Raw genomic sequence first — 16,462 nt, forward strand, 5'->3', positions numbered from 1 at the left:
TGCAACAACATGGGCTTGGGCATAACCCTCACCAAAGTGAAAGAAGTAAAGAATAAAAATACAAGTGTGTGTGCTGAATTGTCACACACACAGGGGATTTTGCATATTTACTTCATCATCTCTTTACTCACCATCCCACTGAATTCTATCAGCTCAAAGTTTGGATCCAACTTGTGCGTCTCAGAACTACATTTGCTGCCAATTGGCCGCCTCATTTATTAAGGCAAAAGGTGATTTTCACCTAACATTTTTAGAATACATGTCTCTTCCCTGGGGAGGACACGCAGGTTGACAGGAAACAGCCAGTGCAATATTCTCAACATGAGCTCGATATCCACTTTTACCGCAATTAGCTGCGCGCTATTCTTCACAGAGCAGTCCCGAAGCTTTAGTGAGTCAAAGGCAGGTCTCCTGAGTAAGGCGATGAAAACTGGAAATGGGGTGTAAGTACCTCCATGAGAGATTTAATTATGGCCATTAAATATTCAATGATCAATAGAGTTTGTTTTAGCCGATCAATAGGTGGCCGGGCCTGGGAAGGACAATGTGCATAAGTTACTATTTGCATTTCAAAGCAGCTTGTGTCACGTGGCCCCATTGGAAATCCATACCATTTTGTTAGGCTGTATTTCATATTTAGCTGCTTTATCCCCGTATCACTGACTGCTATTGATTCCCTTCCCTTTATTTACTGCCTGAAAACTGCCTTAGGTTTAAAATGTCAAAATGTTTTTAGGGAATCCGATATACCTCCATCTGCCTTCCCCATCTCATCTCTACCTCTTTATTTCTCTCCCCCTCTCTCTCGCTCTCTCTTTGTCTTTAATTCCCCTGTCTCTCTTTCCCCTCTCTTCCTCCTTCGCTCTCAGTGCTCCTCAGTAGAGTTGGAAATTAAACCCTGTCATCTTCCCACCCACCGTACAGATCTCTGCTCACTTGGGTGTGAATCTGCACATTATTCAAATAAATATCTCAAGAGTGTCAGGGGAATACTCGGAGCCACTTCAAAGGCGCGAACCCACCCACCCAACCCGTCAGTGTTGCTTGTTCCTGCTGGAGTCCTATTTTGTTTACCTGAACCCGCTCTAATGGCTTTGTTTTTTTGTTTTTTTTCCCCCGGCACCTATCACACGTTCAGGAGCAACATTTAGCCAAGTTCAAGTGCACGCGTGTTCAGGTCTCACATCGGCTTTGATCGCTTTGCAGTACTGAATGTGATGTCACTTTTGTCCGGAAACATATATTCTCTCGCAGATTTCCTCGCAGGCTTTTATCTGTGTCTCAACCCTATGTTTTGTTCTTCTTTTTCTTAAGCATCGTGCCCACTTTTGCATCCCCCACTGTTTTTCCTCTTCCTTCTTCTCCTCGTTTACCTGGATTCATAGTTGGGACATTGTGTAAAAATGCCTAGCAGACTGTTTGATCCTAAAAAGAAGGAAATCCTGCTCATTAAAGAACGCGTGTGCACAACAGAATAGACGACATAGGTTAAAATATTTTCAAACTTATTACAGTCGGCGTTTGGTTTTGTGCATGGCATAATAGCAAAGAATAAAATCGGAATACACTGAAACTGAAATTAAACATCAAGCCTGTGCAATAAAATTATGGATTTCTTAATAATGATTTTTCCATGTCAGCAGCAAAATAATTTATATAACACAGAAAGTACGTACTGCACTGTGTATTAAGATCACGCGTGTGCATATGTAACACATAATAAATCCACTGGAATCAATATTTCTGCACTAAAAATAAGGGCTGATTACTGGGCATTGAACGGGTGTTACAAGGTGCATATGTGGAAGAATCTTTAGGTTTTACTGATGGGGGTCGCCTTACCACGCTGTACTTGGAGATAAGCATGAACCGCCAGTAGGCTGTGCAACAATTGAGTTCCATGTGATGTTGGATGTGAATCGGTGTTTGGAATACGCTAATATCTCTGTTGAGCAATCTATCTGTGTGCCGGCCTATTTATCACATCAACCCTCAGCCAGGAAACCGCAGAGGTCAGGGAGTTAACCTTCAGAGACCAGAGGGCTGCATGAAGCACCATCAGTGCCATCAGGATACATGGCCTCAGCACTGCGGCACAGCTGGGGGAAGGAAGATCTGGAGGAAGTGAATGGATGTGAATGCGCGCACGTGTTTGCTTGCACATCTGTAGGTGCCTGTGTGCATCTGTCTCGGAAGTGTAAATATGAGGGGTCATGAATGATGGTTAAGGTGTTGCTTGCAGTTACCTCAAAGGCAGAAGGAGACACACGCTGCTTGGAGTAGAATTTATGAATCTGCTGGAAACTCTTGGATATGCCCTGCAGTTTATGCTCTTTAGGGAAAAAACTTATAATAATAAAAAAATAATCACAAAAAAACACCCATTTTTTTAAAAAAAATGTTTTAAAATGGATGCAAACATGACAGGTTTATGCGGGGGACAGGTCATCCAAAGCGGGGACTTGTCCTCGGAAATCGGGGACTGCTTTGCATTCTTCTCGCGAGAAGAAGATTGCCCGCGTTTTGCTTCTTCGGAATGAGCACTGTAGTGCATTTACCAGCAGGTGGCAGTAATACAGATGATGTTGTTGCCACCTGCCCTTAATCTGGAAGCGAATCGCGCGGGACGCAAACCAAACTCGTCCTTTAGCCTAGCCTCCTACTAGTTAGGTACGAGCAGGGTATGGGCAGCGTATGAGGTGCACCCCTGTGCGAAGTTTGGCGTCGTACGTGAAGTCTGTGTGCCAGAGGTCTGTAACTACACCACTTAGACGAAAATTTATTTACTGATAAGTGTCCAGCTTCACCCACAGCAGCAGGTGCAAGCTAGCTAGGTAGCTGCAGCGCCAACTAAACGTCCACAATTTACATCTAAGATGTTTCAGCTTTTACCTTGGTAGGTACTACCTAGGTTAAAATAAAATAAAGTAAAATAAATTAAAATAAAGCTCTGCCTCAGTCTAACTTACTGTTAAATAGTAACGTTTGTTCTTTATTAACTTTATTCAATCAACCGTTCATTAGCTACAGTCCTGGATTAAAAAATCAGTTTCGTGGAAATTATTTTATTCAGCGTTATTATTGTAATTGTTGTTGTTATTATTATTGTTATTATTGGGAAACCGTGTTTTCATTTTGGAGGCTGTTTGCAGTATTATTGAATTGTATTGTGTTGAACCAACACTTTCTATTATTTTGACAACCCCGTTTGAGCCAGCGGGCTGGGCTACATAACAGAAACACTTTATTGTGTTTCCATTAGTTTACCTATTGAATAGGAAGTGAGTGTATAAACCCTGCTGTCCTCATTTACCTTTTAGATCTTGACATGAGGTCATTCCACCTCTTAAAGTTTTTTTTATGATCCACACCATAGACTGTATATGAAGATGTAATGAGAGGTGGAGGCATTTAAGATATAGTATATGCTATTTTATACTGTATCAGATATAGTTTATATACAACCTATAATCCAGACTCTTGCCCCTCTAAATATGCAACGCGCTGACATGATTATACACATTGAAAGACATCACTCATGACTGGGCCGGGACACTTCAGCTTGTATGTTTAAATTGCTCCCTGCAGTATCCTTAATCTGGGCGGAAATCAATACGGCTTTTACTGTCACATCGGAGGGGCGGGGACCATGTATTGATGTTCAGATGTCATTTCGGGGGGGATTTGATGTTTCTGTCCTCTCTTCAGTGAGGAGATGTTATGATAGATCAACTGATGGCGTCTCTTCGCTCTCTCCGGGGTTTTACCAGAGCTTGCCACGGTTTGGAGCGAAATCCAGGATGTAAAGCTGAATTCAAAACGTGCTGAGATTATAAAGATTGAATGAAGAAGAAATGAGTTTAGGTAAACGTGCTAATATCGATTGTTGTTTTTGTCAGGAGAGCAGTTTGAATTAAAGCTTGATATCTTCATGGGGTTATCAGTGTAAGCTCCAAAGCCCGGATGAGGGTTTTGAACAGACATTATCACAGGCAGATGACGGCTCACGCACAAACACTTCATCTGGCTATTTGATCAGTACAGAAGTTACTGTGTATCTCGGAGCGCTGTTTTTATTCCTAGTAGCAAGTATAAAAATTGACATCTTCTGTTGTAGTAAATAATATTTTTTGCATATTTATTTAGTTTCTAATAATTCTAACATAATGGAGGTGATGGGTTGATTAGATGGGTTGAAGGGAGTATTGCAGAAGCTTGGTAGAGCTAGTTAGATAAGGTTGAATATACAGGAGTTAGGATCAAGTTTTGAATAGCTCTGCAGTGCTTTTAGAAACAGTACCTGCCTCCTAGCTATTCCTAGGGGATAGCTTGAGGGTACAACCCTCTTCATTATACAGAATAAGCAACAGGAAAGAAACTTAAATTATGCTTGCCACAAAAAAACACTCGATATCTGTACAAATAGCTCTGTGGTGTATATCTTAACTTGAAGCTATAGAGCTGTACGAGACCTGCTGAACTCATGCTGCGGATGTTTCACTCTATTACGACTGCCTCGCCAAACATCAGCATTACACAATTTCCAAATCGCTGCCCGACTTCATTTTTTTCCACTTGTTACCTTCCCAGTACCTGCGTATCGCAGGAAGGTTAGGTCTGGTCTGGTTTCTTGTTGCCGTTAACTCACTTTTGGTTGGACAAAACGCCTCATTGCCTCAAACTTTTGTGAACCGAGCCTTTTCTTTTTCCTTCACAGACCGTTAGGTTGGCACACTGCCTTTGATAAGCTGCTCAACGTAAAACAGTGTTGCCGCTTTTTGTCACGTTCGTAGACGTTGTGCAGGCGGTGTTGGTTTCATGCTAAGGCTAACTTTTTGCAGTGTTTTCTCTCGCTCATTTGCCAACATCTGCAAATTCACTTACGTTACACACGAGGCCCACTCCCTCAAAGACCATGTTCGAGTTTGGTTTTGGTTTAGGGCAGCTGTGAAACAAATTCAAAAGATTGGGTTGGGCAAAGTGCTAAATCCAATCCAGTAATTTAAAAATATCCCTTGATTGGCCCCAGTACAGATGCAAAGAAGAGGTATTGAGACACACTATACTGAATGCCTCTTAATATGTTTTCTCTCTGCCGACTCCAATCCATGTTCACTGTGACAAGTGGTATCATGTGAATATTGATGGTAATTTTTTCTCACTGAATTAAAATCATTAAGTGAAATTCTGCTTGTTTTGCTTTGTTAAAGACTGAACCGTAAGAGCGGAATGATCACAGAGAACTGGTTACGTGAAGAGGTGCTTCAGCTCGGGTGAATTTGGAACCGTGACATGTCATCAAAGGTAAGCAACTTCTCTCACTGTGTCATCCATGACATTCATGCCGAGCCCACGTCACAGATTTCGATCAGTTTCTTGTAGTAGGCACTGCTAAGGAAACCTGGAAGTTTTTCACTTTGCACATGATTAGTTTGGAATTTTATTTGTCAATATTAACTTCATAGTAAGAGATTTATCTGGGTCCCTGTGTTTATTACTTTAAGCGCATACCTCAACTCTACTTCCATCTTTCACCTCCATTCATATTTGTCATTTCTTTTTATATTTTCACTCTTCTGCCAGTCGCCTTCCCTCTCTGTCCCCATGCCGCTTTTTCTCCCCCCCCCGACAGCCTGTGGGCCCTAGAGTCACATTTCAGACCTGGCTGCTACTTAAAGGCCCATAATCTGCTTGGCGAATGGTTACAGCGTAGCGGCCTGAACGGAAGCAAATTATTCGCTTTAAGGACTCCTGCTGCTGTGGGACCCGGGGCTAGTGACGTTAACACACACACTCACTGTGCAAGCCGTCATTATTTATTTAGCCCGTTAAGTGTTTAAAGTGGAAGGGGTCCATCGGGACGGAGCATGGTTGATGAAATTATTCCACATATATATATGGCTAAATCCTTCAGGGAGAGGAGCAAAGGGAGATAGAAAGATGAAAACTTCGTTACATTTTAGATGCACGGTCTGATCACATGATAACAGACCGAGGGTGTAAGTCTGCTGGGCTGACATGGTGGTACTGCAAACCCCACAACATGGGAGGAAATCCCTGCGATATGTGTGTGATGTAGGTTTTCCTTGGCCGTCTGTGGAAGAAACAGAAAGACGGCTCTATCTGCGTGTGTCCGACATAAATAATATCCACGCAAGCGTTAGTGTTTGTGTCTGGCACACTGTCAGCCAATCGACTGTTCTTCACACTGCAACTGCAGGTTACTTTAGTTGTTTAGCAAGCATCGCAAAGATAATAATTGATCCAACAGAATTCACAATGTCACAGGTTACCCTGATTCACCTTGTAGCTTGTGTGTGTGTGTGTGCAACCGTGTTTCTGTGTCCATGTGCATTTGTTTGATCACAGTAATCGACAGAGGGAATGGTATATTTGTTTTCTCGCTCCATACGTGGAATAAGGAGTTCCAGCATTAATAAGTAATCGCTGGATGTTGGTTCTCCCATAGCATGTCGGACCAGCAGCACTTGCCCCCAGTAATGACACCATTACAGGGCCGAAGTAACCAGTTTACCAGAGACTTTACCTCTGGGAATCTGTTCTCCTTCCCCGTTCTACCTCAGCTCCCTGTGATAGCGGCTGGAGTGTTGCCTGTTGCACCTGTACTTTTGGTCCAGTATCAAAACTGCATAATAGTTTTTTTTCCCCCCATTCTCACTCTAAAAACCATCAGCAAGATGCACACGGTGCATTGTTGTCAAGGCTACAATTCATTGGTGCTTATAAACACGCGTGATACAACCAAAGCCAACTTGTTTTTTTTATTTAAAAAAAAAAAAAACACACACGTTTAATAGAGTAAATGATGGATTCAAATGACAATGTGGAAAAATGTTTTAACAAAGATTACACACATAACAAAAGAAAAGTGAGCTACTGTTTATAAGCCAACATAAACTACAGTGATGGAGGGGAGAAACTGAGAGAGGGATGATGAGGGGGGCTGAACAGATTGAATGGCTAATGAAATGGGTACCTCCAGGCCTGAATAAATTCTCTGGTCTGGCGATCCCCCAGGATGCTGGCCTCCCATGGAGATTAATGACCACTGGGCCATAGTATAATGAAGTAGTTTGCCTTGGCAATGTTCTTGTGAATTCATCACAGTGTCCACAAGTGGGCTGGCCGAGCACAACATCTTTATAAATCCCCCTCACTCCTCTCTCCCGCTGCTGCTGATTTATGGTTCCGCTGCCCCCAAATGGTTTGGCCCTTCTCACCGGCCCCCGCCCTGGCTGACCATCACCATACTTCCGAAATCCAGGTCACCGCACTGATGGGGAAGAAATGGGAGGCTAATCAGATAATGGGAGGTGAAAATGGGCAAGAGTGAGTCTTGCTCTGCCTTTATCTCAGTGCCTGCTCTCTGTTTTCTGTGTCTCTGTAGAAGCTTGTTGTCTGCACGTATATTATTTACTCTATTTAATATTTATTCTAGTATTCATGTTGCCTGATATTTACATATGACCTGTGAGATGATAAAAAATAAATAGATTATTATATAACTACTGATGAATGTCAAGTTTTTAGTTTTAAAACAACTATTATACATTTTTTTTTGTTGCCATGTATTACATTGCTTAGTCATAACATTTTGAAATTGGGGGCACTTGTCTCACGAGTAATGTGGAAGAAAGACGTTACAGTGTTGTGTCTTTAAGGCTGGACTAAGGTTTCACCCAGTTGACAGCATTTGCCGGTGGAAAGGTGGTGAGGGATCGTGCCCACGTTGTTGCACCTGTGACTCCACCTGTTTAGATTGGGTTCCTGTGTGGAAAGGTTGCAGGATGCACTTTGAACTGCCACATGCATCCTGTCCTCCTGGTAGGGCCGAGCAGCATGGCCACAGTTTCAATGTGAAGCTCTATAAAAAGATTTGCATCTATTATTTAGTCTACAATCATTGATGTAAATGGTGTAACATCACAATATAAACACTAGTGATCATAGTGCAATACACTTTAACAATACCACAACCAATAGGAGCCACTTTATGACCATAACTACAAACACTTTACTTTATTAGACTTGTGTAGTGAATATCTGTTTTAGTTTTTTTTCATTCAGATTACATTTCTTTTTGTAATGTGTTGTTAGGTCTGTACATTTCTGTTTTACACGTTAATGTTATTTATATGGAAACCTATGTAGTTCTGCAGCTTTAAGTGCTTGAAACACAATCGGAGGAAAGATGTAGGAATTACAGCTATTTTACTGCACTTACCTCTGTTTCCAAATTTACATAACCATGAAAAAATAATAGTTTTTTAAGAGTTTGTTGAGAAACTTTTGCAGGTAGTACAGGCACCGTATAAAATGCGAGCTCAACCAGGCAGAGAATGAGTGACTTATTGCAGAATATTTTTTGACCTTGTTGCAAGAAATATTTGATGATGGATTTAAATTTCTGCCAAGGGATTGTGGAAAGAGTAAATAAGAAAATGGCTTAAATTTCAAACTTCATTGGCCGATCGGATCCTTTTTGGAGCATAATCAGTTCCAAAAAGCTGCCAAATGTCAATTTATAAATCATTTGTACATAAGGTATCAAAAATCTGAATTTAATTAAACTGGTAAATAATAAAATATATGACCTCCGAGTCCTGAAATATAACCTCCAGCTTTCCCGCAGAAGCAGCTACATCCCAGTGTTCTTTTGCTAAAAGTCATATCTCAAGCTGAACAGGCACAGCCACTGCAGCGACAAGATGAAGATGAGGAAAACGAAATGCTAATTTACCGAAAAGGAAGGTTATGCAGCAACAGCCGAATAAGATATTGTGAAAGGCTCGACCTGAACATCTGCAATCCACACCGATGAGGAGAACGGCAGCAACTGGAAGATTGCCTCTGGTCTTAATAAGGGAAATAAAACAATGAGACGCACACATTAAAACTTAAACAATACAAACTCTCATTGCAGTGTCTGATGGCTGCTGCGTACACCTTAATTGTTAATAAATGTTGGATATCTCCAGTGAATTGCTGAGTCCGTAATGCGTTCCCACCAAGAGCCAGGCATTTGTTATAGGCCCGTGCCCCCTATTGCTGAGACATAACCAGGCTGTTAATGGCTCAGGACTGATGAGCGCCAGTGTTGCACAACACTGTCAGGCTCATAAACCCTGTCTACTTGATAACTGGCGCTCCATATGGAATAGTGGCAGGGAAATTAGAGGAGGACAATAAAGCATATTGAGGGATATTTAGATTAAAATGCATTTAATTGGGTCCTCGCGCGACGCTGTCGAGATGTGTTGTCGCGTAGCTGTCGGTTGTGCGGGTGCCCTTCACTGAAGCTAAATGATACTGCTGTCACGGTGTTTGTCGCATAACCTGGTAAAGATTATTAATGGGTGCAATAAATCCAAATTGCATAATAGGAAGTTATGAAAAAAAGGAATGTCGGAGTTAAGTCTAATGAGTATTTAGTTTGTTTACAAAGAGCTATCGTCTCCCTGTACCATGTGTGCTTAGTAATTGTCAAAGGCTTTACATCTCCTTTCTTTCTCAAAACGGCTTATCTTAATCTACAGTGTCTTATTTTTCTTGGAAAGGGATGGATGAGTCGAGTAATTGTACAGTTGACATCGGCTTAGACAACATCATCCCCTTAGTCCCCAGCTAATCCTACCCAGTGATAACAATAATGGGAAAAAAAGAATGGAGATATTTTTTAACAAAAGAAGATATGGAGTTTAATTTGTAATTAGCTACAGAGGTCAAAGACTTGATCCGCCATCTGAAGGTTATCCTCCCGTATTTTTTATTTTTTTATTTTTTTTCCCCTCCCTTCCTCTTTTTCCCTTTCTCTCTGAGCAGACAACCTCTTAATCAGATTATGACCTTGCTGTGAAGAAGCCAAGTGTTAATTGTGCGCATGTGTGTTTGTGTGTGTGTGTGTGTGCTTTGTTGAAGATCAGTGAATAAGAACTGGGATATTTTCCTCATGATTGTTTGACAGTTTGGAAAAAAAAAGAGAGAGAGAGAGAGGTGTGGACTCGGGCGCTTGTGTTGGTGTGTGTGTGTGTGTGTGTGTGTGCTGTGAATTGGAAGTGTAATTTATTTTGGGGGGTTATGACCCGGGACCCCCATCCTCCACCCACCCCATCTGCCCTGCGTCAGACAGCTCCATGCAACCCCTTGGGGGCTCTGAAGTAGCAGAATTGCCCTCTTTGCCCGTACATGTTTGTGTTAGTCGATGTGTGGAAAATCAGACCTTTTGCGCGCGTGTGTGTGTGTGTGTTAACGTGGGCGTGTGTGCGTCTGCGCTAGTATTGATCCCCCCCTCCTTTCTTATAATGAAGTGGAACTACAGCTCCATTACGAGCTGCTCCGCCATTGGCTGGAGGTAATATGAAATTAGCTAGCGTGCCGTGAGCCTGTCAGTATTGATTTCACTACCCAGATTACTTGTTACAAAAGAATAGAGCTGTCTGTGGCATAATTGAACAAGTTAACTCCTTGTCTCATAAAATGTAGGCCTGTATTGATTGTTACAGGGGAGGGCTCTGTGATATGCAGAGAGAAAGTAAGTTGTAAGGGTGTTAACTGCGGAGAGGTGCTGATGCTCTCTTTTCTTCCCCGCCGGTGTCACCCTGACGTGGGGATCAAGGCGTTTTCTTGCTGAGTTGCAGGCTGGCAAACGGCAAATGAGTTGTGTTCCGTCGGCTTCGCGTTACAGCACACATTTCTTGTTTTTTCCTCCCTCTGTCATTTTTCATTTCATTTGCCTTTAGATTTGCCTGAGTCCGGCTTCCAATTTATTACCGTGCGTAAAAGGTGTCAGGGTTTGACACCGTCGGAGCGGATTTACTTTGGTTTACCGTGAGTGACCTGTTTGTAAGTAGAGCAGTCGTCGCTCCGGTTGCGATGTGGAAGGATGATGATGGCTGCAGAAGCCTTTCTATCTTACTTCCTTTGCTCCACTGATGAACTGGAGCATGCTGGCCCTGTCTAATCACACTTGGCAGATTCGTGCCAGCGAAGTAAGGTGTTTAACAAGCGTCCCGGTCCATTAATTAAGGGCCTCCTCAGGAAAGAAAAAGGGAGAAAGTGTGTTCAATAATTTACATGAGCTAAAGGCGGCTAGAGCAGCTTTTGCCCACGGAGAGAGGAGAAAGGCACTGATCATCTCTTAGCAGCAGTATACGTTAGTGAAGCCAAAAGCATATACAAACACTTCTGTGCACACACAGGTACACACTCCTCCCCGGCCGTGGCATAATAAGCGTTTAGTCTGTTAACCCTAGCCAGCTAATTCAGTCGCAAGGTGTTTCGTGAAGTCTCTGTTAAGGGCGTAGTCTACGTACTTATCTCGGGTAATTAGGAAATGGGACCCAGTGAACAGTAAAAATGGATAGTTTATTGTGACAAATTTCCTGCGGTTCTTCATTGATGAGCTCCCGTTAGTAAAGAGTTATTTGATCAGGTGTGGGCCAAAGGAGAGCGTGATAAATTATTTTATGCGCGGGTGATGCCGTTGTCCCTAAAACAGACACGGAAGGTACGTCGTTTCCCCCCCGCTGTCAGGGTGAGGGGTTAATGAAACGCTCTTCCACGCGCTGATTTCCTGCACTCCACTGCTGAGTGATAAGTAGCTAACCAACGGAGCCTGTAATTACAATCTTACAGAAACCAGCCTGATCTGTATATAAATCTCACCATCCAATTACAAGATGTAATAATTCTGCACTCAGGCTGGTAATGAGGTCTAATACTAGTGCATGTGATAATCCCCTCTGGATGCGGGCTTGATCAGATGTTGGCTTTGTAATTAGACTGGCAGAAAATCATTATTTCGTGTTTGGAAAAAAATGAGGTTGGTGGGAAGTTAATTTTCTCCCCATTCTCTGAAGCGTAGACAAGAATTTAATGATTTAATCATGATTGTTAGCTATTTTGCAATCAATTTGTAATGATTGTGTCGCAACAGAGGCTTTCAGGGAGACGAGCCTGTAAAGATTGAAGGTGTCATTGATATGGCATGGCTCTGTCAATAGATCCATACAGTGTAGCACTGATACTGTGGAAGAGTGGAGGTATGCTTACTCTGTATGGGGTGCATATAAGTGTATATGCATGTGTGTATATATATTTGTATGTAGTTTTATGAACATGCAAAAGATCACCGTAGACAATTTTATAACAGCGTGTATGAGCTTAAGATTAATGCATTTATGTCTTTGTGTCAGCAGAAAAATCAAGTACTTTCCTTTTGATTATCTGAATAAAGCAAGATGTTTTCAAGCTGAGAATTTATTGTGAAAATTATAATGAAATGTGTGGATATCTTCTTATTAACCACTGTGAGGGGAGAAACAAATTAGAGGGCAGAGTGGAGCTCAGTCAATAAATGAATACAGCGGAGAAGAGTTAAGAAACACGTAAGTAAAACCAGTGATAGGAATATTACCTTTTTTTTTTTAATTTAATTTGTTTCATATATTATTCCAAATGTTCACATTATTTCACCTTAAAATAATTTATTTCATTACAAAATAGGGTTTGTGAAGGAGAATAACGAATAATATTTTAAATTAATTTAATTAAACAGTAACTGCTTCAAAAACATACTTTATATAATTATTTACATTTTCCTTTTAGAAGAGTCTCTGTGACTAGACAAGTTTAGAAAAATAACACTTTTACAAATCTCTGAATACAGATTATGTGTCAGATTTGTGTGTTTGCTTTCTGTGGACAATAAAACATAAGAAAGTAACGCAACTCCTAATCTTTTAACAGCAAACGGCAAAAGTTAATGTGGTGGCCATAGTAAACACAATTGATATTTACTTGGACAACTTGTAAAACTACTGTACGGTGCCACATCTCTGTTCACACCTATGAGCCGAGGCTTGAATACAGTCCTCTAAAGGTTAACACTGTATTATCTGCTTGTGCTAATGGAGCTGTGCGGTGTTTGATTCGAATACCTCCTGTTTGATCATCTGCAGCTGCTTAGTTTACTGCGGCGTTCACTATGCAGTAGATTTAGGCAGTCCTGTGGGTTTGCACTCGGCTCATCTCTCCCCTAATCTCCTGGCGATTGCCACTGAATACTTTATTGATAGGGAATTGACTCCACTCCTCCGAGCCGATTTCTATAATTGATACTGTTTGAAGTTTCTCCCAGAGGACCAAGCGTTCAAAGGCTGGCTGCTGTTTTGATCAATTATATTAAAGTGCAAACTTAAAAAAAAATCTGGATTGCATCAATACTGTCTTCAGCAGCATTTGAATAAAGCTGTGTTGTACAGGTTTCCGTGAGATCATTAAGTGTCATAATGGCTCAAATTAAGGAGATCATTGACATTCAACGGGTTAGTACATTAGTGTGTTTTTACAGATAAAGACATCATTGTGTACATCATAAAGTAGTGACTGGTATATGTTTAGGTGCTTCACATTGTCAGTATTAAAAAAGGTTACATGCTCTATAATAGGAATCATGTGAGGCTTCCCAAAGTTAATTCTTGGAATGCGTATAGTCGTAGTAAAAATGACATCATCTTCAAATGTTTCGCAGTTTTAATGGAAACAATAGGTGTCACATGTCCAAGTATCTCTTGAAATATGTATCAGCGTTGCTCTGCTTTTTTGAAGTGCGAATCCTTTTTAGGCAGCTTTTGTGGTTCATTCTAGGTGCCCAGCCTCACGCCTCCAATTTCCACCTCAGCCCGGCTGAAGGCTCCTCAGAGATGCTTGGCTGGAGCTCTGAGCCACTGGGCCTTTGGACCTCTGAGTCCTCCACTTCTGTGCATTGGATAGAGAAAGATGGAGCTGCTTTACCCGGCCCTGCCCATTCGTGGCCCCAGTCCGCCTCGGTGTACACTCCCACCTGCTCAATACCACAGAAGAGCTTTCAAGTGCTCTTTGAAAGGGAAAAAAAGCAGAAAGGGAAGAAATCAGAGGCCGTGTTCTTCCAGGCGCTCAATAGCATGGCACTAGCCGCTCTTTGCTCCCATGGCACCACTCTCCTGGCCTCTTCTCTGTTCTTTGGTTTTTCACTCAATTTATCTGTCTTTTTTTTTTTCCTTTCGTCTTCGTTCTCCAATGGCCTCTTCTTCCCCCCGACTGGCTTCATGTCCCAGGTTTTTCCACCTTCTTACTTTAAAAGATGAAGTAGTCATAAACCAGGCGGACTGGAGAACATAAGAAAGAGCGACAAATATGAGCATGTGCCCGTTGCACCTGTGGCGCTGGGTCCATGAGAATAGAATGAACGTATATACATCGTGTGAGTATATTACTTTTGTTGACAGGGGAATTGTAGTTGTCACAGATACATGCCCACTGGCCAACAGAGTGCAGGACCCGCTCAAGTTTTAAAAAGGAAAATTCTGCCAGGCCATAAAGTCTGATCTCCTCTCTCTCTGTTACAATTTAATGTGACCCCTTTATGTTTTATGGATTTCAGCATAAACCCCTTCACTCTTAAAGTACTGCGTAGATATGAGGGTTGAACTGTGTTGTAAACTAATTGCACCTCATTGGACAGAAGCCACCAGAGAAGCCATTTTGAGTTGGTAATGATTTCATATTATTATTGACTGTGTGTTAAGAGCACACCAGCACACGTATAGTAACAGCATCTATGAATGTACATTGTCAAAACTAATTCCTGTCCCTCTAGCATCTTGGTTATAAAACCTGAGAAAGTGCTTGGGAAAGCTGTGATTTGAAGACGTAAGCCCCAGGCTCTTCATTCCACTCTGTCTCTGAACTCCCCACGTACTCCTGATACTGAGACACATTATAAAGTTCCTCCCTGTAGCTCTCCTCTTATCTGTGCCTGCTATAAAACTATCTCAGAGAAGTAGGACAGGGTTAAGGTTTGAAGTAATCTGTTTCTTTTCATTCTTCCATGAAACATATGCCCACTTTGTAACAAGGGGAAAACTAATTATAGACTTGTACAGGAAAGATAATACAGTTGTAGTGATTGCTTTGTACCCAGCGCTGGGGTTGTGTGTCGACATTGAATGTGTACAGTAATGATGGCTTTATCTAGATCCAATACTCTTATACAAACCTACAAAGCCCTGTAATTATGTTAGATGCCCACAGAATGCCAGACACACACTGGGGCTCTAGCCATTGTGAGGGTAAGAAGTATGAAACGTCTCTTAAAGCTTTTTTACTTTTTTATTTTGCCAGAGTATATGGGTTACAGTGTGGGACATGGCATGCTTGACTGGTAGTAGACATGCAGTCCTAACAAAGTCAAGATAAATACATGGAAAGGTTTTTTTTTTTTTTTTTTTTGCCAATCCTAATGGGCTCCATAGTGCAGTAGTTTCCAGTCAACAGTCCTTCCACACTGTTTACACGTAGGTGGTTTGCTTAGAAGTCTGTGATTATGCGTAAAGGTTGAGTTTATACGTTAAACAATGAAAGTACAGCATCCATGATTACAACGCATGATCATAACACTGGCAATGTAACCGATTTTGTTCTGTAGCTCCATCAACAGTGGTATCCCAGGCCTTGTATTACCATTTACATGTTAACAGTGTCACAATACACATGCGACATGAGTGACAAATATGTTTTAAGTACCCAAACAGAGTACGATACGGATGCAATGCTACTTTTGATCGGATGATTTGTGTAGTTTTGTGTGTGTGTAATTGTTTGACTGTATATATAGACAGATGCATGTGTACAGTTACTGTACTGATTATACAGGTGAACTTATCACACTTGTGTTGGTGTATTCTGGCTTTTCAGAGCCGGTGCTGTCTTTGTTTGAAGCCCGGAGCCAAGGAAAGCTAAGGTGGTCTAGCTGTGTTTGTCTCAGTCTTACCCATTTCTCTTTATTTCCCGCATGTAGCAAGTCTGGCAGTGTGGTGTCATCCAGCCGTGAATCCATTTGCTGTTGAAAAGTAGGAGTGTACCAGCTGAAGGTCACTCTGAGGCACAGACAGACAGCTATGCATCCAGTACCTTCAGAGAACTGTTCCTCCATTAGCAGGGCCTCTGTTTACCATAGGGGATACGCCAGGGATTCGGTGGCATATGCTGTAGCCCCTGGCAGCCTCGTGACTGAGCACTTATCATAGAGACAGCCGGCAAGGCCTGGTTCAGGGCCACCCAGAGGCTGTGTCCTGAGGCGATGCTACCGGGATGGGATGGACAGTGAGGAGATGATTGCCTCTCCAGCTTATTTACTCTTTCTACAGTAGACCAGCCTAAAAGCATTTCCTATTTTTTTTGCCTACAGTGGGCATCAGACAGCATCAGGGAAACACTACAAAGGACTTCTATCTTCACACCAAAACATCCTGAAGTAGTGGTGGTTTCAGTGTGTCGTTAGGAAACCTTGGTAGTGTTACAATGTTGGATTCAACTTTTATACTACCAAGATGAGTGAAAAGTACTTTGATTGTAGTTACCTTGATTTGTAGAGGATATACTGCTATTGAATTTACAAGAA

General features: G+C 41.8%; 1 long non-coding RNA gene across 1 annotated transcript in view; it reads left to right on the top strand.

The window, feature by feature from the left end:
• The first annotated feature begins 2,611 nt into the window (after positions 1 to 2,611).
• Positions 2,612 to 16,462, top strand: part of LOC125005693 — a 53,070-nt gene continuing 39,219 nt past the window's right edge. The window contains exons 1-2 of the long non-coding RNA XR_007112474.1: positions 2,612 to 2,750; positions 5,211 to 5,304. This is a non-coding gene — a long non-coding RNA (uncharacterized LOC125005693). The remainder of the gene's footprint in view (positions 2,751 to 5,210; positions 5,305 to 16,462) is intronic.

Source organism: Mugil cephalus, chromosome 3 (assembly GCF_022458985.1).
Source record: "Mugil cephalus isolate CIBA_MC_2020 chromosome 3, CIBA_Mcephalus_1.1, whole genome shotgun sequence".
In the NCBI taxonomy this organism is placed as follows: Eukaryota; Metazoa; Chordata; class Actinopteri; order Mugiliformes; family Mugilidae; genus Mugil; species Mugil cephalus.